General features: G+C 47.5%; 1 protein-coding gene across 5 annotated transcripts in view; it reads left to right on the top strand.

The window, feature by feature from the left end:
- Positions 1-22,394, top strand: part of CASZ1 (castor zinc finger 1) — a 274,581-nt gene that overhangs the window by 18,718 nt on the left and 233,469 nt on the right. For all 5 annotated transcript variants that reach the window (XM_039386351.1, XM_039386353.1, XM_039386350.1 and 2 more), the window contains exon 2: positions 5,816-5,893. The gene's annotated coding sequence lies outside the window, so the exon portion shown is untranslated. The remainder of the gene's footprint in view (positions 1-5,815; positions 5,894-22,394) is intronic.

Raw genomic sequence — 22,394 nt, 5'->3', positions numbered from 1 at the left:
GAGAAATCGCTAAGTGTTCTCTTAGCTGGGTTAGTATAGTAAAAAGGAGTCAAAGGTCACAGTCCTCAAACTGAATTAAATCCAGAGGCTGTCAGGGAAAGCAGAACGCTGACTCACTTAATCACATTATTTGGGGAAAAATCTAGGGGGAGGAAAGAGATAAAATGACTCAAAATGAACTCGCCAAGGAGGAAGCGGAGTTTTTATATTTATTTAAAAAGCAATATTCGTCTTTATCAAATAGACGCAGGGTGGTTCGATGAGGCCGGGGCTGGCTGGACACTCGCGCAGTCGCAGGCGGGAGAGCCCTGGCAGGCAGTGCTCTCCCGAGCAGGACCAGGCAGGGCAGGATGCGGTGCCCTCGGCTCCTCCAGTGCCAGGCGGGGTTGGTTGTTGGTGGGGGGTGTCTCTGTAGTGCTGGTCGCTAACCCATCTGCACCCCACACCCTCGGAGGTAGGTCATTATCCTTATCCTCACTTTGCACAGGGGGAAACTGAGGCACTGCTGCGTGAAATCCTTATGGCAGAGCCCCAGTGGCACAGCTGGGAGCTGCTCCTTGGGCTTCTAGTGCTGGACCCTGGGCCCAAGCTGTGTGGCCATTGTCTGCCTCCAGTGTCCTCGGAGCCTGTGATGGAGAGGGAGATAAAAAAGCTCTAGCGTCAGAATCTAAACCAAGGGTGCTAACATCTCAGGAGAGCAGCAGATCCCGATGGCGTGGGTGTGGGATTGGCTCTGCTGGTGCTGAGAGTGGCTCACCAGTTCTGCTGAGCATGTTGCTATCAAATGTGAGGAAATGGTCAATAGACAAGAGAGGAGTGGAGGTGTGGTGTCTGATGGACATGGCCATGTCACTGGGTGACACTGGCAGTGTCACACAGTGCCCTTGCAACGCTCTATAAATGGCCATGTGGGGCTGGCTGTCACAATTGGCAAGGGATCAAAGCATGGCCTGACACACCCTTGATGGTGGAGGGAGCGCAGAGGGTTGCTGAGATGCACAGGGGCTGCTCACCAAATATCCAGAACTCCTCCAGGCTGCACTGTATCTGGCTGAGTTTTTGCTTATGTTCTATATTTCACCTAAATTCATTAGAACTGTTTCCTAAAGAAGTTTACTGTCTTGCGTCCGAACTAGTTTTTTATTTCATACATCTGGCAAAACGTCAGCTTCTGCTGCCTCAGGGTCACAAGCAAAGCTGGGAAGTCCAACGAGTGGATAAAACAGACATAATCAACTGTAGAAAACTCACCAAGATGAGATGTAGCCATTCTGTGTGCCAGGCCAGTGGAGTTTGAAGGTCTGTTCATTCATTTCTGTGGGAGGGGAAGACAGGCATTCCTTTCTGTGCTGGGTAGGAACCACTGTCACCTCTAACAGTTCTAGAGCTCCCTTGTCTAGCTCTGGTGTTGGTCTGCAAAATATGTTTGTAATCCTGATACCAAATATTGTCCACCTTGCATTTACTCAAGTGAGGATGAAGGGGTAGCAGATTTCTCTTTAAGAAACAGGGAAGGAAGACTATTGTGACTATTTTGAGTATTGTGACTATTCTGGAGTTTTAAGGATTTTTTTTTTTAGGTTGTTTCTGAGCTTCTCCAAAGTGTCAAAGAGTAGAAAAATCTTATCTGAAGGGAATGATGTATATGGCAAATGCAGTTCTTCACATGGATTTCACCAGTTTTTAAGTGGATTCCTTCTTCAAGTATACAGAGGGACTGTTTTGGGAGTGGAGTATTGGCCCTGTTGGAGAACCACTGGTACACAGCACTTCAGCTTGGTGGAAGCTGTTGGGAATGCCTCCATGAGTGGCAGATATGGACTTGCAGATGGAGGAGCAAATTCTCAAAGAGCCCCAGCAGCTCTCTGAGAGGCATGAGAGGAGGTGCTCAGGTAACCAGAAAAAGCTGGCAGCAAAAAGTCCCGAAGCTCTTTCACAATTGCTCACTCACAGGTTCTGCATAGCCACACGTGACACGGCAGCAGGAATTTCCTGTCCTGCCTAACGTGCTTGTCCCTTTCCATTAATTTTTCGGTGTCCACGAGATACCCGATGCCGCTCAGGTTGTGACCACCCCGGTTGTGTTTCCAGGACCATGGTCCTGTCCCAGTAGATGGAGGGGGCGGGTGTAACCCCCAAGTCTTTGTCGTTCTGAAGGACCGGCCGGCAATGGAGCGCCCGCGGGCTGCAGGTGGCGCTCTGGGGGCGCGGGGAGCCGCTGGAGCCCCCGATGTGCGGGGGGTCCCGGCTGGAATCCACTCTGGAACCCCCTCCGGAAGCCCCTCCGAGCGGGGTGTCCCGGCTGGGGCGGGGGGCACGGGTGTCTGGCTGGCATCCCCTCCATGTGCGCTGGGGTGGGGAGCCGCCTGGCACATCCCCTCCGTGAGGGGTCAGCCCAGTGCTCGCGGGTACCAGCTGAGCATTGTTTAGAACAAGTGTGCTCGGTGAAAAGCCACTGGTATCCGCGGCCCGTCCCAACAGATGTCACCAACAGATCCGTATTGATTCCGAGGTTGGGCCCTTGGCAGTGGTGGAGGCAGATGGCACGTTGCTAATAAGCACTGAGTGCTGCTGGCAGAGCAGTGAGGAGAGGTTGGATCAGTGGGATAGCACAGCGGCACAGTGCCATGGGCAAGTGAGGGGTGTCTTTGACCATCTTTGTCCTCTCTGCGTTCATTCCTTTTTCTGGCTCTGTGAAGTCTAAAGTTCTTCACCCTGTCTGAACCTTTGCTTTTCTTCTGGTTTTCTGCAATAATCCCACTCTCTTTTCTCCTATTTCTACCCCTTTTTTTTCTTATCCGATGCTCATGCCTTTGCCTGGAATGTTTTTTTATTACCAGTAGCATCCCTTTCATGTTTATACCTCACTGCATCATGTTGGGTGGGAGAGAGACTGAAGACTGAGGACATTCCTGCTGGCTGTTATAGAAGAGAGTGGGTATTACACCAGGCCTGAAAAAAGGCCTATGGATCACTTTGGATAAGCATCTTTGATTCCAAATGTGGTGACAGAGACTCATCACTGCTCAGCAGATTGAGGTTTTGGCTGTTATCAGACTGTTGCTTGTTATCAGCAGAGGAGACAGAACATGCAGCACCACCACACACGGGCTGATGCATGGACAGCAAGAGCAGGGAGCACGTGCACCCAAGCACATAAACACTTGAGCTCTGAGGAGTGCTGGTACATCTCTAGGTGCCTCTGTGCACTAGGAATTCTACTTATACATCAGGAATACTCAGGAATGGTTCCTCATCTCCTAACTTCCCACAGTCAGGCACACCTGGATGAATGAAGTGGTCATTATTGTATGTATATAAGGTTTTTCTACTATCTGTTGTGTGGCAACTTGGATGCCACATTAGGCTGTGAAATACGCATTTTTTTGATGGCAAACCCTGGAGGGTATAGCTAAGCCAAGGAGACATTCCAACATGGTTGCTTTGCTGCTGATATTTTTATTATTTCTATGGACTGGCTGCCAGATTACATTGTGCTTAAATTCCTCACATGAAGGGAGATCCCTTTCCCATTTCCTGCAGAAAGTGTCCCAAGCTCAGCATCTCCAGCTTCATTTAGTGGTGTCACATGTCACAAGACACCATCCTCAGTACCTGGGGTTGAGTTCTTTAACCAGCCCAGCAGCTGGAGGCCACTGTTAGAGCCCCCAGTGCTACCTGATGCCATTCTCCTTATTGATGTCTCTGAATTAAATCTGATGATTAGAGGAAACGTGACCAAAGAAACACACTGAAGTGTGAAGGGTTGGTCTCTCAGTCTTTCAGTGGTGATCCAATAATTTTTATTTCAGTACTTAACGGTCAAGAACGGTTGTGAGTTCCCTTTCCTATGATAAGGGCTTTTGACTTCCACCTAAACTACAGCTCTCTTTGTAATTGTAATTTCTGGACTAGGGAAATAGCTTGATTCTCTTTCAGAGCCTGACTATGATAGCTGAAAATCTGGACTTGAGTGCAGCTCCAGGGAATCTGCTTGCAAAGGGGAGAAACCTTGAGTGCCTGTAGAAGCTGGCTCTGCATTTGCCCTCAAAGCTTGTATTTTCCAAAAAAGGAAAGGGCAAAAAAGTGTTGAACACTGATTCTTTGAAAGCTGTGAAACTTAGAACAGGTGTGAGCACAGGCAGCTGCCAGGGTGCTGTGTGCAGATATTCCTGCTAATGCCTCCTTAGAACTTAATCTCTGAAACCATCTGCTTATGGTGAGCACATGTCCCGGGGGAGGGGGGCAGGAGCAAATCCAGCAGCCCCGCAACTTCTTCCTCTGTAGCCTGAGTGAGAATTTTGAAAGCAAAGCAAGATTGAGTTGTGTGTCAAGAGACCTCATTCTCAGCTTTTATGAAGCAGGAAAACTCCCGTGTCAGTTCCCCAAGTTCAGGGTGGTTACTGATGAGTCTCAGAGCTCGAGATCTGATTCACGACCACCCGAGCAAAAACAACACGCAAGCCTGGGTTTGGAACTGTCAGCAGCAGAACTCTGTGTTCTCACAAATATGTGGGGTCAATTTTTCTTACTTGAGGTCTCAGTCCGAACAAGATCAGCTAAAAGCTCCAGCCTGTGCATTCCTCTGGTTTTCCAGTCTGAAGTCACTGTGAAGTTGAGCAAGTCCTTTGGGTTGTCACCTCTAATGCAGCTCTCCTGATTCTCTCCAATGAAGCCTCCAACACTTATCTCTGAGTAAATCCCTTCTCTTCCTCATACCTTTCTTCTCCTCCTGTTTCTTTGGTGTTCTGACTTTGGAAGAGAGGGCCCCTGCTCCAGGGTGTCTGTTCCTTGTTCAGCACAGTGTATCAGAGGCTCAGAGATGTTACTGTGCTAATAAGTGAATCAAACCCACCTGCTGCTGCCTGCTGTGCTGCTTGCTTTTTACCTGAGTACACTTGTTTGCAGAGGCCAAATTGCTCCCAGCCACTGACCTGTTAATGAAAAGCTAGTTTATCAACTTTGGCAAAAGAAGAAAGCAGTATTGGTCACTGCTGCCCTGTGACTGCCAGAAGCAGCACGGTGACAGGAATGGGTCATACTTCAGCCCATGACTGAAGGGTCCCCAGCTTCAGAGAGACATTCAGGGCCTTCCCCTGCATTTGGTGCTGGCCATAAAAAATTGATCATCCTTTGTTACAGCTTCACTTCTGTCACTTTCCATCCCAGAGTCTGTTTTTTACAGAAAACAAGCTACATTCATCAAAAATGACAGAACACAGACTTAATGTAATCATGTATGGGAACATGAATTGCAAATGCAGAACACAAGCACTAAAATGTATTTTCCATTACTGCCACAAAATGAAATAATCATGAACATTTTCCCCAAGAATGAGAACACATGTGGAGTACACTGACACCTCAAAATCTGCTGCTGTGCCCCGGCCTCAGGTGCAGGTGGGCTTCGTGTGTCTCAGCAGGGCAGGGATCTGCCGGTATCAGAGGAGGTGGCTCTGTTATAATCCTCACCATGGAAACTTGTGTTGGTTATTAGTTACAGCAGCTTCTGCAGGCTCGTTTGGGTGACCTTCTGGTCATCTCTGGTTGTTAAAGATCTTGGGGTGCTCCTAAGCATAACTGAGCAGAGGTGCTGGAAATATAGACAATGCCATGTTGCTCCTTAATTCTAGATTCTACTTCTAACTGCTATTGGATCACTTGCTGAAAACCTCAAACAAGTCCTCTCACTCTACCTTCCTTTCGTTCATAAGCTGTTAAAATACAGATATGCCTATTTAAAAATAAAATGTATTAATTGATTTAGAGTTGGTACAGGATGGCATGTTAACCCAATTCTTCCTGTCCCTTGCAGATGCACTGGGCTGCAGCTTGGCCACGCTCTGAACATTTGCTGTACTGCACTCCAGATGTGGCTGCCTTTCACAGACAGGTAAGGTTATACCTGCCTTTACATCTGATTGGTTTATTTGCTTGTAACTTGATTTAGTATCAGAAATGTAAATGACTGAATCACCTCTGCTGATCAGGCTGTCAGGAGAGGCAATGAGGAGGGGTAATAGAACTGGGCATAGCCAATCTGTAAACTCAACGAAATCCAGGACTTGCTCAGTTATTTAGATTATATTAAACACATGCAAGTTTTCATCCAGCCTGTACTTGCCACAATTCTGCAAATACAAAGCCGCTAATGAGGGGTGTTGGAGCCTGCCCTGCTGAAGGATAGTTGGATATGGATCATGGTGATGTCTGGAAGGGAAACTACTGGTTTGATCAAAGCCTTGTACTCAGACAGCACTGAGTGCTGATGGAATGATAGAGAGAGAATAAGGCAGAAAGACAGGGGCTGGTTTACATCTCATCCAGCAGAAGCTGTTATGAGGGACTTATTGATCTCTGATTCAGCTCAGGCCGTGGGTTAAATGATGGGATATGTCTGAAGAGACCAGTCTAACTGCACCCAACAGGAGGTGCTGGAGAGAACAGTGTGCTGTGCTGGGGTGGACTTTTTTCCCCCCAGAGAAGATATGACCCTGTCATAAAGGGAAGAGGGAGAGATTTTGTTCTAAATGAATTAAAACGATGTCTTTGCATGAGAGCAATTCAGATTATAAAAAATACATAAAACAAATAGACTCGGCAGCTGTAGAATCCAAGAGAAAATCTGGATTTGGAAGAGATTCTTAAGTTTTTTGTGACATGACAGTAAGAAAAAACATTTGGTCTTATGCGTCTTTCCAGCTGTTTACACATAATCTGTGTCTTCTCTGACAAGTTTGCTTAAGGAACTTCATAGACATGTTCATATGGTCATATAAATGCAATTTCTCTCTCTATATATATATGCACATATCTCCACATTCTTGTACATTTGACATACTTTATGTGCATGTACATCATCTTATCAAAATTAACTTCCTCTTTGAATTAATGTGCTTACATGCATATACATCAGCATGTCCCAAGGTGCATATGTGCATCTTTGTTCATATTCCCCTGTATGCATGAGGTGATCAACATAGTCAAATTGAAAAATTAAGTTATTCCAAATCTGTGTTATTTCTCATTTTGTTCCCGGGGGGTAAATGGACCCGTTCCAAATGAAAGGTAATCTTGGGACCTGAAGTTTTACGTTTCAGCATATAATGTGGTTTTAACACTCTGTACCATCAAGTGTAAACTCTTCAGGGCAGTTTGTAGATTCCCTTCCGTGTTTATGCAACAAAGGCAATGTCAGATTGTTTAAGACTTTAGGTGCTAGGACAGTGCAAATAGTTAATAACAATGGTCAGATTCTATGGGAAGATGAGATGAGCTGGGCAGGCAGGACCCTTAAAGAACATACAAAGCCATCCATATGAACTCTTGAAGACGATTTGTCACTGTTTTTTCCACATGGTTGCAATACATTCCCTACAACTCTGAACACGTACCCATTTCAGTGTTGTCTTCGTGTAGCTCATAAAATCCAGCCCATGTGGGTTTCACAGACTCGTCTGTAGAGCTCGTGTACATATGTAGTAAAAAGCAAAACTTTCATAAACATCCCCGTAACGCACCAAACGTGTCCCGATCCGTGCCCAGCGTATGTGGGTCACTGCAGAGCCGCGTGTCACACACACACATTTACACAGCCCGACGGACACGGTGTCATTCCTGCGTGCCTGCAGCCAGGAGCGTGTGTAGGGATTCCCGGGAGCAGGGAATGCCGCAGCCCGCGCAGGCAGGCAGCGTGTCCACACCTTCCAGAAGAGGGCACCTGTCTCCCGGCGCAGGCAGCGTTCCCGATCCAATGGCCCCCAGCCTCTCGCACCTGGGCACTCGCAGCTCGCCTGCCAATTTGAGGTTAAGAGTGCCAGCACAGAGTGAAATATTAAGGCAGCCGCTTGAAATTCAAAGTGTTTCTTTTAATTAATGGGTGGATGCCACAAGTTGATCCAATCCAGCTCTTAAATTAATCTTAATTACATGGATTTTGTAACTTTGGCATTAGCCAGCCACACAAAATATGTATTTCATAATCCTAGAAACGGGTGAAAAAGACTGCTGCTGAGCTGAGAAGTCAGCTGATGATGTTATCAGGCTCTGTGGCTGTGGGTGTAAGTGTCATTGGGGTGTGTCTGAGATCTTATCAGGAATACCAAATTAATTCACTCCTGCAAATATCAAAACAAGCTTTTTTACCGGCAAGTAGGCAATAGGCAAGAGATTCCTGAGCTGCTGTCTCTGGAGTTTCTGTGCCATCCAGTGCTGATACAATAAAGAACTGAAGGATCAGGGAAGGAGAGCTGGTGATCTGTCCTGTTTGGTAACGAGTTTTGAGTGCATACCCAAAGAGTGCTGCTCAAGCTCTTAGCTTGTTGATTTGGACTGGGGACCAGGAATTCTGTCTTCCTAGCTCTGCCACTGGCATGCTGTGTGAGCCTGGTCGAGGAGAGGGAAGCTTTCCATTCCTGAGCTTGTTTTCCCTCCCTGCATGTTTATTTGTTCAGACTTCCCTTTTTCTGGATGGGAGCTGCCTCTCAGCCTGTGTCCATTCGGCATTGTATGGCATCTAGGTGCTACTCTGCTGCAGAGGATGATAATGGATAAATTGAATTATCTCAGGAGAATTGATACTTGTACTCTCTGTTAGGGATGAGCATCCAGGATCTCTCTGAGCATCCATCATGCCAACTTTAAATAGAAAACAGAGCTGGGAATAGATGGTCAGGGATATTCATAGGAAATGCAGACACACAATTTGCCTAACCAGTCACTGCATATTCGTTAAACAGGAAGCAGGGCCTTGGCTATCCCCAGGGATTGGCATTCCCTTGGGATTAATGTTGCTGCTCACTGGATTACACTCCTGCTTCTGCTGATGAAACGTGAAAAATGATGGATGAATCTGGGAGTAAACACAATTGCAAACTAGTATTTAGTCATCTTGCTCTAAACCTGAGTCAGGATGAGAGCAGAGCCTGTACATAGCCCAGCATGACTGGTTGTGGGGTGGCAGAGTGCATCTGAGAGCCTTTTCTGTCACTGCTGCACACCCAGGGGGCAGGAGGAGCAGTGGGAAAGGCAGAGGATCTGTTTGTGTGTAAGCACAAGCTCCACAGGAGGAACCTTCTGCTGCACACAGGTGTGCACACGTGCACACCTGTACCTTCCATTTGTGCCTCCATAGGTGTCCTTCTCTTCTTCATTTCCTTTACAACACAGACACCTGAAACCTTTGTAGAAATAACTTTTCTCTAGAATGGGCTTGTGAATGTTAATCTGACATCTGACCTGTGAGTTCTCTCAGTGCATGTCTGTGTGAAATGCTTTCTTTGAAGACAGTCCCTCCTTATTCTTACAAACTTCTTTTGTATTTGGCTGACTTTCTACTGCTGGTAGGACTCCTGGTTAGCAATTTTGCCTTTTCCTGAGGTTGCTTTACAGGGCAAGGTTAGTTTGGATATCAGTTTGAAGGATTGTTTTTATAGTACTTTTGGAAACATAAATGAGAAAATGTTAAACATCATGTCAATTTGCCTAATTGATGGGAAACTTGATTGTGGCCAGGGAGGAGTGGATTTCCCTACTTCAGTCTTACGAATAATTTTCTCATCTGAAAAGAGAGAAAATCCTGTAAATCCTGGCAGCCAACACGATTTCCCTCACAGGTTGAGATTCCCCCAGAACACAGAGAAAAAACAAGGAAATGATGTGCCTGACTCCCTTGGAACACTTTGTAATGCTGAACCTGTGTATTTGATTTGTTCTGGTTGGAGCCGATGGAGCCTTCCGTGGACTCTAATTATTTTTACTCCAATTTTGTCAGATTTCTTGTGCTTTTTCTCCAAAGCACTTGTTTCTCAAGTAACAGCAACAGAATCTGGATTAGATAGACTGCTCCTGGAACTCTGTATAATTCTGTGCTCTTGAGATACTAGAACATGCTCACTTTTGCAATTTCTAATCTCCAAAGCTTGTTGGAGTTGATGTGACTTGAATAGCAATGATACTGAACTTCCTCGGGTTTCAAATTTGAAAACCTTTAGATGCCTGAACTCATCCAGCAACGGGGAGGAAGCCAGCAGGCAAATGGAGAAACCTTTCCAGCTTTCAGTGTAGGTAGGAAGCAGAATGAGTTAATGTTGGCCCAAAGGGCCACAATAAATAATGAGAGCTCTTCCAAGTATATCGGGGGAAAGAAATACGAGAGAGAAGGTAAGCCCATTAATAAATTAGGAGAGAGCTGGAATCAATGGTGATTCTAAAATGGCTGAGCTACTTAACTTTTTTTTTAATTGGTCTTTAAGAAGAAAAATATAGAAATGGAATATGGACCATTAGGAAGTAATGAGCATCTTGGCACCCTGGCTGTTGATGTAAAGCAGATAAGGGAACACTTGAAAGAATGGATAGCAACAAATCAGCAAGTCCAGCTGATGAGCATCCTGGGATGTTTGGCTGCTGAATTCACTGAACTGCTGGCAGGTGTTTTGAAAAGTTGTGGATTAAACAGTCAGGTCCTTCATGTATCAGTAGGTCTAGAACAAAGACCAGCCTTACAAAGCTACTCCTGCACTTGATTCCTGCAATTACCACCTTACACAGCAGTTGTATTCTCAGTTTGAAGAGGTGCTAAGATGGGGCACATGAGTTTCAAGAAGCTTCAGTTCACAAATTGGCCAGACTGACAATCAGACTATGTAGCTCCTTTGCTTCACATCAGTAAAATTACCACTTTTGTCTTAGTAAACTTGCACAATTTGACTGGAGCTGATCCAATTGTGCCAGGGAAAACCCACCTAAGAAATTTACCTTCAGAACAGCCGACCAGATGGATCCTTAGTTGCTGTCAGCTTTTTGCTGACTTCAATCTCCTTTGATTTTTCCTACAAATGATTTTTTTAATATATTTGAACCAACCCTTTGCTGCTGCTGAGGCTGACCTTAGTCTTTTGTACCCGCTGCTAAAGTTGCTCCTTTGAGGTGAAGTACAATAGCACAGGCTGAGCAGAGCAGGGCACATTCTAGACTGTCAAAAGGACAGGCAGTGCTCAGGCACTTTTCAGGATGGAAAATCTTACTGGTGCTCTCCTCAGCCTAGAACTACCTCGGTTCTTTCTTTATCAACAGAAAGAACTATGAAGCAGATTATGAAATGCTTACACAGATGAATAATGTACTTAAGGTCTTATTAATGCTTTCTTTGAAGTTTACTGAATAAACCATTCAGCAATACAGAGCTTCCCCAGATGATATTGTTTCAGGTGAATAAATTTGTTTCTCACATTGTCTTAACAATTGAAGTAGTTTACAGGCTTTTGCCTTAAGTTATCTTTGCAGGTTAAAAGAACAGAGCTGGATTTTATCCTGTGGTAAGACCTGTTCCCTTTCTAATTCTCCTCCAAAGGAACTCTTCCCAGGTGGTTATATGGTTTTACAGAATTCCGAGATAGCCCTTGCTCAGGCAAGATGTATCTAAGAGTGCAGCTGCAGCCTGGAGCTTGTTAGGAGCTGCTGGTCACTGACCCCCGGGATCAATGAATGCCCAGCCAGCAGGACTTGCTAACTGCATCCTCCCCTCGGCCAGCTCTGACACAGGCAGGGACAGCCCCCGGCGTGCAGCGTCCTTCAGAGCCTATAGCTGAGAGATGCAGTGCAGGATAACTCCCCCCAGGTATTTGATACCTGATTGTGTAGAGACTTTTCCATTTGCAAATAATGTATGGAATACATTAGCAGGGAAGCTGAGATTCTCCAGCTGTTACATTTCAATTGTCTGTCTGTCTTTCTAATTTCTCTTCCTACGCACCTTCTTTATAACCCCCAGTGATACAGAAAGCTTAGACTTAAATGATTTCAGTGGATGAGAGGCAGGAGGTGGGGAAGGAACTAATATGAAAATTACTTTAATTTAACAGTCTGTCACTCACACTCGCCCAAAGGAGCTCTAAGACCATTATCAGTGACCCTTCCAGCCACCCTGCTCTCCTTTCCTCAAACATAAACTCGAACTGTTATACACACTTACAGGTGACAGCACACTTTCTTCCCTACCTGCATGATAAGAGGTAAAATAAGGAAACGTTTGGTGTTGGAAATCAGGAATGCTATCCATATGAAGTTTGAACTTATACTTGCACAGTAAGTGTTGAGAGGACTTGATAGCACTGGTGAAGTCCAGGCATAGTTTCCATCCAAAACAGGAGTCCCAGAGGAAAAAATCATCTGTGTTTGTGGCCACCGAGGAAGCAGTTCTGGCCTTTCATTATTTATTAATATATCTCTTGTGATAACGCCCAGGGACCCAAGCACTGGTGTGTGAGAGAAGGCTCTGAGCAGGGTTGAACAGGGACACTCAGCTGTCTCATCTCTGCAGTAATGGAGCCCTGGTTCGAGACTAAGGCTCCAAGATCCCAGTAATGAATGTAATTAGTTCTAATAATGGGTGAGGTGATACTGGCAAATGAGAGACGGGAGGGCTCTGTCGGGTTCTTAGGGCCCTGTTCTCGTTTATGCAAAGGTCCTTTTACACCAGCCTGGCAGTGCAAAGAGGTCTGAAAGATGAAGTGAAGAGTTAGGAGGTTACCCTGTGGGTCTCTGGCTGGAACATCCATCTCTGCTCATCTGACAGAGCTGGAGGGGATCAAACACCGAGCAAATGCAGTGGACTAAAATCTCCACCGGTGTAAATCAGTATCACACCTTTGATTGCAGGGAAGCTATGCTGATCAAGGCCAGCTGAGGACTTGATCCAGGGAATAAATGATTTTTGCCCTTAGTCTGTAAGTCCAAAGTCAAGTCCTTCACATGACATGTCCCATTCAGTGTAAGAGAAGGTCATATTTTGCCTCCTTCTCTCCACCTGGGCTGTCCGCTCTCCTCTGGATAAACAGTATTTCCCCATTGCATTCCCAGTCCCTCACGCTTCACCAGAATTAAATTCATCATTCATTTTTTATGGTTTATACATAGCAGTAATTTATGTTTTCAAATATATTGAGGTCACACTTTAGCAGAAAAAGAGTGTTTCACATTTAAATTGAAGGCATGTTCGTTCCATTAAACAGAGATGTTTTGGATAATTTTAAAAGGCTAAAAGTAGTAGAAAGTAACATTAAAATAAAATTTGAGAGATGTAATTACACCTAATCGTACCATAAAATAATCAATACTGCATTACATTATTTCTGACTTCCCCAGTTATAGCCTTTTTTTGTTAAGCTTTTGAATATTGATGAGGTCAGTGGGGTCACAGTCGACTCTCTGAGGTCTAATGGAGGTGGAATTAAGGTGATGTCCTCTCCTATTATATCTGCACGAGGAGGTGAGCTCTATACTTTCTCAAACTGGGGAGATAACATGGCATCAGAAGCCAATACCTCGGCAACATTTCTTGAGCTGAGATTAGGCTGTCAGTAAGTGCTGACTGGGAAGCTGCAGTGCTGCCTCCCCATCGCAGACCCACTCAATTACACACGCCAGGATGCAGAGGAAATGATGTTCACATCAACAGAGATCATTAACAGCTGGAGACCAGTGTGTGTGAGGTGACAAGAACCAGTTCCTTCCAGTTCAGCCAGGGCTTTCTCTGTTCACTGTGGGAGACTGAAAAGGGGCTTTGTTGCGGCTGTTTGCTCCCTCCTTCTCTGCCCCTTTAGTCACAGCCCTGCACCTGACACATCCCTCTGGTAAAACAGCCCCCTCTGACCAGGTTGCAAAGCACTGACCCTTCAGCAGCCCTGGTGTGTGGACATGCCACGCAGCAGCACGAGCTGGGCAGCTGCTGGGATGCACTGCAGGTGTCCAGAGGGGCTCCTTGTTTCCCTGTTTGTGCCAGAGGGTACAGGTCTGACTGCATTTGGGGGAATGGGGCTCTGCCACCCTCCAGCTCTCGGCTGGAGAGGAGCTGCTTTTGACTTGGTCTGTGCTGTTCTTCATTTATGGATCTTGGAGCCATCAGTGGATTAACATTTGGGAATTCTTTATTGTGTAAAGAAAGAAATTACCTGCCTGGAGACAGTGAGCTGTATTTTCTCTTGGTTCAGTGTGTGCCCCCTACTCTCATACTTTGGACTAGGATAGTCTTCAGCATTTAAAGCAAGATGTGAAATACCAGGTGGCCCGTGTTCTGCACCCAAATGTCTCATAATGTATTGGTTTGTGCCTTCCTGCAAATAGCTTAGGATTTAACCTCGGGAAAGGGCTGGAATCTGAAGAGACATTCAAGAATAACCTTTGGATTTTTATTTTGTCTTCTGTGCCTCTGTTTCTCCATCCATACAATGAATATAAGGGGGTTTTTATTGGGGTCTGTTTTGCATAATGGACGTAAAAAAAAGTTTCTACGCTTTTGATAAACCCTTTGAAAAAGGCAAGTAAATGTAATTTTTCTGGGTTCTGATAATAATTATCAAGAAGGATGGAATTTTAAAACAGAACCAAATGGAGCAGTACCACTGCATTATCCCTTTCACATTGCCACAGCATCCTCAGATTACAGCACTCATAACAAAAGGAAAGATGACGAGCAGGGCCCTATCATTACCATTAATAATAAAAATGATATAATGTATTTTTAAAACTTTCCTTAATGCAACACCAGCCCAGTCATCCCAACACACAGATTATCCCATCTTCCCAAATATGTATATAAATACACAGCTGAAAGTGTCAGCAGGGGGAACATGTGAAATACAATTCAGATGCTGAATCTCCCCATCAGCTGCATTTCTCCAGAGGGACCAGTCCCCTCCAGAGGGACCAGTCCCCTCCCTCAACCCTTTGCACACAGGGCCAGCCACTCCCCAGGCTTGCTGGCTGCCTCTTGAGTTATTCCTTCCCTTACACCCAGTGCTGTCCCTGGGGTCTGTCTATGTGTGTGCCCCCCACCCTCATCAATCCTGCTGTGCCAATTGCTGGGGTATTTTCCTGGTGCCTATTCCCACATACACCAAACTCTTTGCTTTCCCCTTCTCCCACCCCCTTCCATTTACTCCACTCACCCCATTTTGTTCCTGCTCTGAAATCTAATTGTTAAAGCTGGTGGTAAAGGTGGATATTTGCCCCAAAGCAAACTGAGAGTGGCCCTCCCTCTGCAGACACGAGACAGCCCCGCTCTCCTGATTAGCCTGAATTGCTTTCAATTGACTAACATAACAAGCTGCTGCTGCTTTTTCTTTTTTTCTAAATTTGAAAATGGAAGGGACACTATTAGGAAATTTACATTTGCGAATATGATATTTAATTAGCAATATTAATAAATTAATAGAAGTAAAGAACCTTGTTGAGACTCCAGATTAATAAAACATGCTCTAGCTGAGTAAATGAGGTGAGCCAGGCATGTGATGCCCATAGAGGATACAGGGGAACTCTCACTCCCCAAATACCCCTTCACAGAAAGAATGGGGGGCAATAGTGAATGGGGGCAAGGCCTTTTCTATCTTACAGTACCTCTCACACTCACACATTAGCCCTTTCCCTGTCCTGCTACAATACTTACACAGGAAATTAAGCACAGCTTTTCTGCCTGCCTTCTCTTTGCCCAGCCAAGAGGCTGAATGAGTCAGTGGAGGGGAGTGAAGGAGAACCAGTGCTTGGAGCTGAAAGGTAACAGCAAGGCCAGTGCAGGGCAAATGCCTGGAAATGTTTAGTCACATCCATAGAAAGCAATAAAGGAGACTCACAGCATTTCCTGATGTGACCACAGAGTGTCCAGCTTGGTGTCTCCAGGGCACTTGGAGGGTTTTGCCTCAGAGGGACCCTCAGTCTGTGGCACACAGAGCAGGAGGTGATGTCTCAGCACAGGCTCAGGAAGGGAGGCAGTGCAGCAGTGTCAGTGTGGGCTCAGCTGAGAAGAATGACCACATTAAGCAAAGGTCTGGCACAGCATGAGATAAACTGCTGTGAGGTTCACAGGGGTCAGACCCAGCCAGGTGTCCCAGGCTTCATGTGCATCTGTCACTGCTTTGAGTCTTGGGGGCTAACCCAAACTGGGACTCGTCCTCTCTCACTCACTGACCCACCAGTCTGCAGGGCCCTCCAGCATATGCTGTAATTTAGGCATTCCCAATTTGGGGGCAATGTTTCTGTGCCTCATCTGTCCTTGAAAAGCTTCTCAGAAGAATGTGGTACAGTCTTTTTTCCATGCTGCTTCATTAGTGTGGGCAGTGGTTCAGAGGAGACTGGGCCATCAGGACTCCAGGGATCTAGTCAAACAAGAGGCTGCAGTGCCAGGTGACTTCAGTGACGTCATCTGTCACTAGGTCTGGGACAGAAGGGAAGAATGTGGTTTTCTGTAGTCTAGAGGTGTATGTGGAGAATCCTTCGCAGTGTGATGGCAGAGAATCATCAACTGCATGGACTTAGCTGGTGAAGTACTACTGTGTCTGTGTACAACAACTGGTACAGCCTCTTACCCTGAGCCCTGGCTCAGGAGGGAAGGCAAAGGATAAGCAGGGCCCTTGGGAACCAAGCTGGCAGTCAGAGCAGCAGCTCTCCTAGGGCCGGTGTGACATTCACACACATCACTGTGAAGTCACACTCTCCTGCAGAGCACGGGAGAGGTGATTATTTATTAATGCACCGAGCACTGTCCCCATGCATCACTCTGCCTTGCTCTGCTGCAGCCTCAGCACTGAAGCACTGGGACACCACAGACCTGTGGCTCTCCCTGTGCACACCAAGGGGAGATGTCTCAGTGCCTGGGAGGGACCCCAGAGATGGGCAGTGATGCTGGAGGAGGAGAAGGCAAACACGTTAATTGTCTGAAATGATGTTGAGGGGTTTGTAATGCTTTCTGCATGCTTGGTTCTCTCAGATCAGCTCTAGACTCAAAACCAACCAGCCTGATGCTCCGTGTGCCTGCCTCAAGAGCACAGGGTGCTTTTCAGCTCTGACACGAGTGCTTAGTGGGCAAATTTCTCTGTCTCCATGTTCTCCTCTACATATTTGGAATTGTATAACATGTGGGACATTCCCGGTTCATCCTGCAGTGTCATTCCCTCATTGTAAAGTGTGTGGAAAACTCTACCAAGTGTAGGCTCTCACTCCAGAAGAAGCACTTTTCTTTGGTGTGAGGTATGAGAAGGATAGGCAGGGCACAATCAGTTTCCTTCTAAAATCACAAAAAGGAGGGTAAGGAGAGGGATGTGAAGACCTTGCCTGATCCCACAGTGGCTCAGCTGCACTACTCCCGTCTCCAGGGATGGCTTGTCCACACTTTGTGGTTTGTTCTGTGCTCCTGATGCCGACACCTCCACTAATTGTGGGAAAGTTTGCTATTAGAATGGCATGTACACAGGCCTCCTGGGAGAGGTGGAGTTCCAGGAACAATTAGGAAATGGCATAGATGCTTGGGGACTCTGGCTTGCAGTGCCACCCTTGGTAGAGCGACAAGTATATTGTAGGTGTGGCAGAAGAAGAAAAAAGAGAAAAATTGGCTTGGGTGGGGTGCAGGGAGCAGAGACGGGTGAGAAAGGCATGAGCTCATAGATGTAGGCAGGAATGGAGCTCAGCAGCATGTGGATGTGAAATATGCACTGGGATCATCTTGGGATAAAGGAGAAGTCCTAGTGTAGGCAGTCATTACTCTTGGAGATGTGGGCCCTGATGAGGCCCTCTGAAGCTTAGCCCCGAGGTGGGGCTGCCTTTGATGGCACAGGCTGTGGGGCCGTGCCTGCAGCGAGCGAGGGCAGCTGCCTGGGAACCACCTCCTGCCTCGCCCTGCACCCTGGGTGCCCTGGCTGTGGATGGGAGGGTGCCTTGCTGAGGGTCTGCATGGTCAGCTGTGTGGTCTGCAGGGGCAAGGATAGGGCTGCAGAAAAGCTTCCAGGCCAATGGCTTTTTTTGTTACTATAGGCCACTTTTTGCCAACATCTTGGGGATTTGTAGCCCTTGGATCTCAAGATATGGAGACACGAGGCCTTTGTAAAACGTCCTCTGCAGTGTTCGGTCTTGCCTTTCTTCTCTCCTTCTCGTCCATGGCTTATGAAACACTTGGATAATTCAAAAGTGAATTTGAAATATCTGGACTGAGTGTTCAGGGCCCATTCCTGTGCCTGGCAAGAATCCTGAGAAAGAAATCCCGATCCCTTCGTGCTGCCCCAGGCATTGCTGCTTATCGCCCTCTGTGTGGGCCTGACGCATCCCAGAAAAGTGGGCATGCACCACCTAAGCTCCCACAGACATGCTGCTCTGCCACTGCATCTCCTTCCTGACCTGCTCTTCCTGTCCTGGCTCTTTCCTTAGCTTAGGTTGCCAGACAGGGTGCTGCTTTTCTGGAGCATAGGCCATTCCAATGCTATCTTCCTCTGTGGCCCAGACCCAATTTCACTCATGTGAAAGACTTTCCACCACTACCCTGTCTAATCCCCTGCTTCTGGTGACAGACACTCAGGGAAAGCTTGAAGGAGTGTCTGGGTTCATTCACCAGCTGTAGCTCTGTCCTGGTACTTGGAACTGACGCCCATGTAAATGGCAAGAGAGCAAATTGTAGGCAGAGGACAGACAGTGAGGAGGGTGTTTCCTTGTGCAGTACTTGAAGGACTGGAGACACGATCATCACATCCCTGAGCGTGACTCGAGGCCCTGGTGCTCCAAGGGTCACGTCAGTTTGTCCTGTGAGTGGTTTGAGGCTGGGCAGAGTCCCCCCGAGCGCACTGCAGGCCCCCCTGAAGGTCTCTGCTCTCAGTGCTGCTGTGCAGCTGGGGGGGGTTATGGCACCATGGACTGTCCTCCCGAGGGTGTGGTCCCCACAGAGAAGACCTCCCAGCAGTCTTATGTATGGCATTGGTGTATTGGGAGAACAGCAGGAAAAGAACTAATTCCTGGCTTTTTATGCCTGGAGGAAGCACCGTGGTCGCCTGCCCTGAGCACTGGGATTTGCAAGGTGCAGCAAGGCAGACCAGCTGCAGGGAATTAATTTCTCCTGCTCCAGGCGCTCTCCAAACTCTGAATCTGCGAATAAAAGTCAGGCTGGGGAGGGTGCATTTTTGGAGAAAGATCTGAGGCTGATGTAGCTGGAGATCCATAGACCTGTAGGATTATCTGTGGGAAAACCTGTACAGTGCGTGTTCAGTCGTTGAACAGGTGGTAAATTCTGTACAAAACTTGCGTTTGGCCGTTGTAACTTTTCACATGCGTGTGTGGGGCTGACTTGTCCGAGTACTTTCCTCTATACAAGGACTTCGGATGGGGGTCTCTCCTGTGCTCCCGGAGACCCCTCGCAGAGCCCCCCAGGCTGCGGGGCCCGGCCGGGCCGGCGGGCAGCAGGGGGCGCGCGGGGCACGCCGGAGCCGCGGGCTCGGCTCGGCTCGGCTCGGCTCGGCTCGGCTCGCTCGGCTCGGCTCGGCTCGGGGCTCGGCTCGGCTGGGCTCGGCTGGGCTCGGCTCGGGCTGGGCTCGGCTCGGCTGGGCTCGGCTGGGCTCGGCTGGGCTCGGCTCGGCTCGGCTCGCTTGGCTCGGCTGGGCTCGGCTCGGCTGGGCTCGGCTCGGCTCGGCTGGGCTCGGCTCGGCTCGGCTCGGCTCTGCTCGGCTGGGCTGGGCTGGGCTCGGCTCGGCTGGGCTCGGCTGGGCTCGGCTCGGCTCGGCTCGGCTCGGCTCGGCTCGGCTCTCGGCTGGGCTCGGCTCGGCTGGGCGCGGCTGGGCTGGGCTGGGCTCGGCTCGGCTCGGCTCGGCTCGGCTCGGCCGTCGGGCTCCTGGGCTGCCAGGCAGCGCCGGCAGCATCACAATATTTTGGCAGTGTGAGCGGGCGCGGAGGCTGCTCAGCCGCGCAAGGGCTGAGCGAGGCTCAGCGCCGCACAAAGCCGGGTTTTGTCGCTCCCGGCTCCTCGGCACACGCCGCCCGGCCGCCTCCCGCCGTGCCCGGCCGCAGCCCCGGCCCCCGGCTCGCCCCGCTGCACGGTGCTGCAGGGACCGGAGCTGCTGCTCCTGCCCCCGAGGTTTCTGCAAAGCCCGGTTATATAAAGTTTAATTATAATACTTGGCTCTCGTGTAACGCTTTCTATCTGCAGATCTCAAAGTGCTTTCTAAGCATTAAACAAGCCTCACAATGCCCTCTCCCGTCTTCATGTGGGAGGGTTTGCTACACCCTTTCTTTATTTATTTTAAATGCTGTCAGGAGAAACTAAGGTGCAGAGATGGGAAAAGGCTTGCCCAAGATCATCCAGCAGGTCAGTGGCAGAGCTGGATGCAGAACTGAGGTGTCTCCTTGACTCATTCCCATCTTTAATTCCCTGGGAATGCTGCCTTCCTCTGGGAGCAGCTGTGCCTGGAATCAACTGGGTTTTGGGATCTGACTGGCCTCTGTGCTGATCTGCAGTGAAATGCCTCAGTGACCTACACACAGTTCACAGCAGGGTTGTTCTCCTTTTGGGAGCTGTTCCCCCATCCCTGCTCAGAAAGTTTGGGCCCAAGCCTGCCCACTGCATGCAGTGGCTTTTTTTGACTTAATTTTATGAACTGCCAGGGAGGAAGGAGTGGGACCTCAGCTCAAGGTCTCACTATCAGCAGCTCTGGAGCCAATTTGGCTGTAGTGCATTTGTACCTCAGAAGGGACCATTCCCTGGCATCTCCTTCCCCATCCCCCTCCAGGAAAGGTCAAGGAAATGAATGGGACAGCGAGATGTGCAAGCCTGTAAATATTTAGCAAGCCACTCGCTTTTACATTGCAGATTTTGCTCTGTGGGCATGGCTGTTAATATCAGTGAGACATTAGCTCCGAACAGCCCCCGTCACACTGTTAACACTGAAAGTGCTCCGTCAAAGCGGCTTGGCCGTGAATTACGGGGCTCCAGCTCCAGCTTTATTAGCCTGGAGTTTGTACAGCAGGAACGCCAACCCCAGACCCACGGCGAGGAGAAAAAACCCTGGTAGCAAATTAAAAGGAAAGCGTGTTGCCTGCAAAAGTGATACTGCCCTACCAGGAGCTGGGGCAGAGAGCACCTTTATCTTACCTGGGCAGACCTTGCCTCAACAGACTGCTGAAAGTAGCCCTGATCTGTTCTATCTTTACCAGAAACCACCTTACATGAAAGTGTTTTAGGGGGTGGAGGGGCAGGAGCATTTCCTTAGGCTCTTTGACTGTGTTTGCAGAGATTTTTTTTGGTCTCGGAGTAGGGATGGTGGATTTTTGGTGCTGGGGGAACCTCTCACCCCCAGCTCCCCCCGGCTGCCGCCGATCTGCGGTTCCGTGTTGGACTCAGGGTCACAATTTGACTCAGATTTCGTTTCATTTGCACAAAGACTCATTGACGCCCGGGCCTAATGAACATCAATATTCTTAATGACAAGGAAAAGATCTGTTTTATGGGACTCCAGACAGGCAGCGTCTCCGTGCTCCTTCTGCAGAATCACAGGAAAATAGCCCCGATCTCGCACGCGTTTGGGTTGCCAGCACTGCAAAGTTCAAACCCCAACCTCAGAGGAAGCTCTCCAGATAAGAGCATCTTTCTTGGGAACCTCTGTCAAAGTTTCACAGAATTAAGTGCTGTGCTGCCTTCTCAGCCTGGCTTCTGTGTTTCCAATAAGCAATCCAATTACACACATTCTTTCTTTAGAGTAGTGATGATACTGTTGATTTTCGTGCCAAAAGATTCATAGTAACACGATGGGAATCTTTGTCCGTTGGTGATATTTTTTTTTTCCCCAAAACCTAAAAATTCAAAGAGAATTATCCTGGAAAAAAAAAAAAAAGATTACTGAAACTCGAGATTGAGTGGGTTGCATTTGTCAGCTTCACTTGCACTTCTGTTTTGGTTTTGGGGGGTTAGGTTATGGGATTTTTTCCATATAATTTTGCATTTCTACCCTCAGCCTTTTGCATCTTTGGCTACCAGATGTGTCCCACATTGAAGAATTATTTCTCCTCCCTAGAGTGAAATAAATGCAATCAATATGAGTATTGCTCTCAGGGCCTTGAAATATTACATTAATGTTCCATGTGGTGACATTTTAGCTGGAATTTTCAAATACATTATGATGGTTCAAATTAATATTTATCAGATCAGCTTTTATATTTTGCAAAAGAGAGAGAGGGAGAGAGAGAGAGTAAGCATTATTAAAATACAAAATGCAGATGAATTCCAAAATCGATGGTCCATTTTACCAGCACTTTCAAGGGGCTGTGTTTTGCTTTCTGGTTTTGTTTTTAAATTTATTAGTTTTACAGGCAAATCTATTTATCTTCCTTCATTTTTTTTCACCCATTCAGGGTTTTTCAGTTGTTTCTTTCTTTCACTCTTCTTTATTATCCCAAAATGTAAATTATGACGTTAGCTGGGTTTTTTTCTTTTTTTTCTTTTCAGTGATTAAATCTGCTACATGACATCTTTGTCCTTTCTATAAATTAAATCATCTTTGCTTTCCACCTTTAGCCACTGCCAGCAGCAATACTCTGATTGCCAGCAATAAAAGTCCTCACTTTACGGTCTTTATTTCCTACACAAAGCAAAC

The sequence above is a fragment of the Pipra filicauda genome, unplaced genomic scaffold, assembly GCF_003945595.2.
Source record: "Pipra filicauda isolate LSUMZ 115617 unplaced genomic scaffold, ASM394559v2 scaffold47_size6085603_pilon, whole genome shotgun sequence".
NCBI lineage: Eukaryota > Metazoa > Chordata > Aves > Passeriformes > Pipridae > Pipra > Pipra filicauda.
Note: the sequence above shows the minus strand (reverse complement) of the source record. Positions and strands in the feature narration are given on the sequence as shown.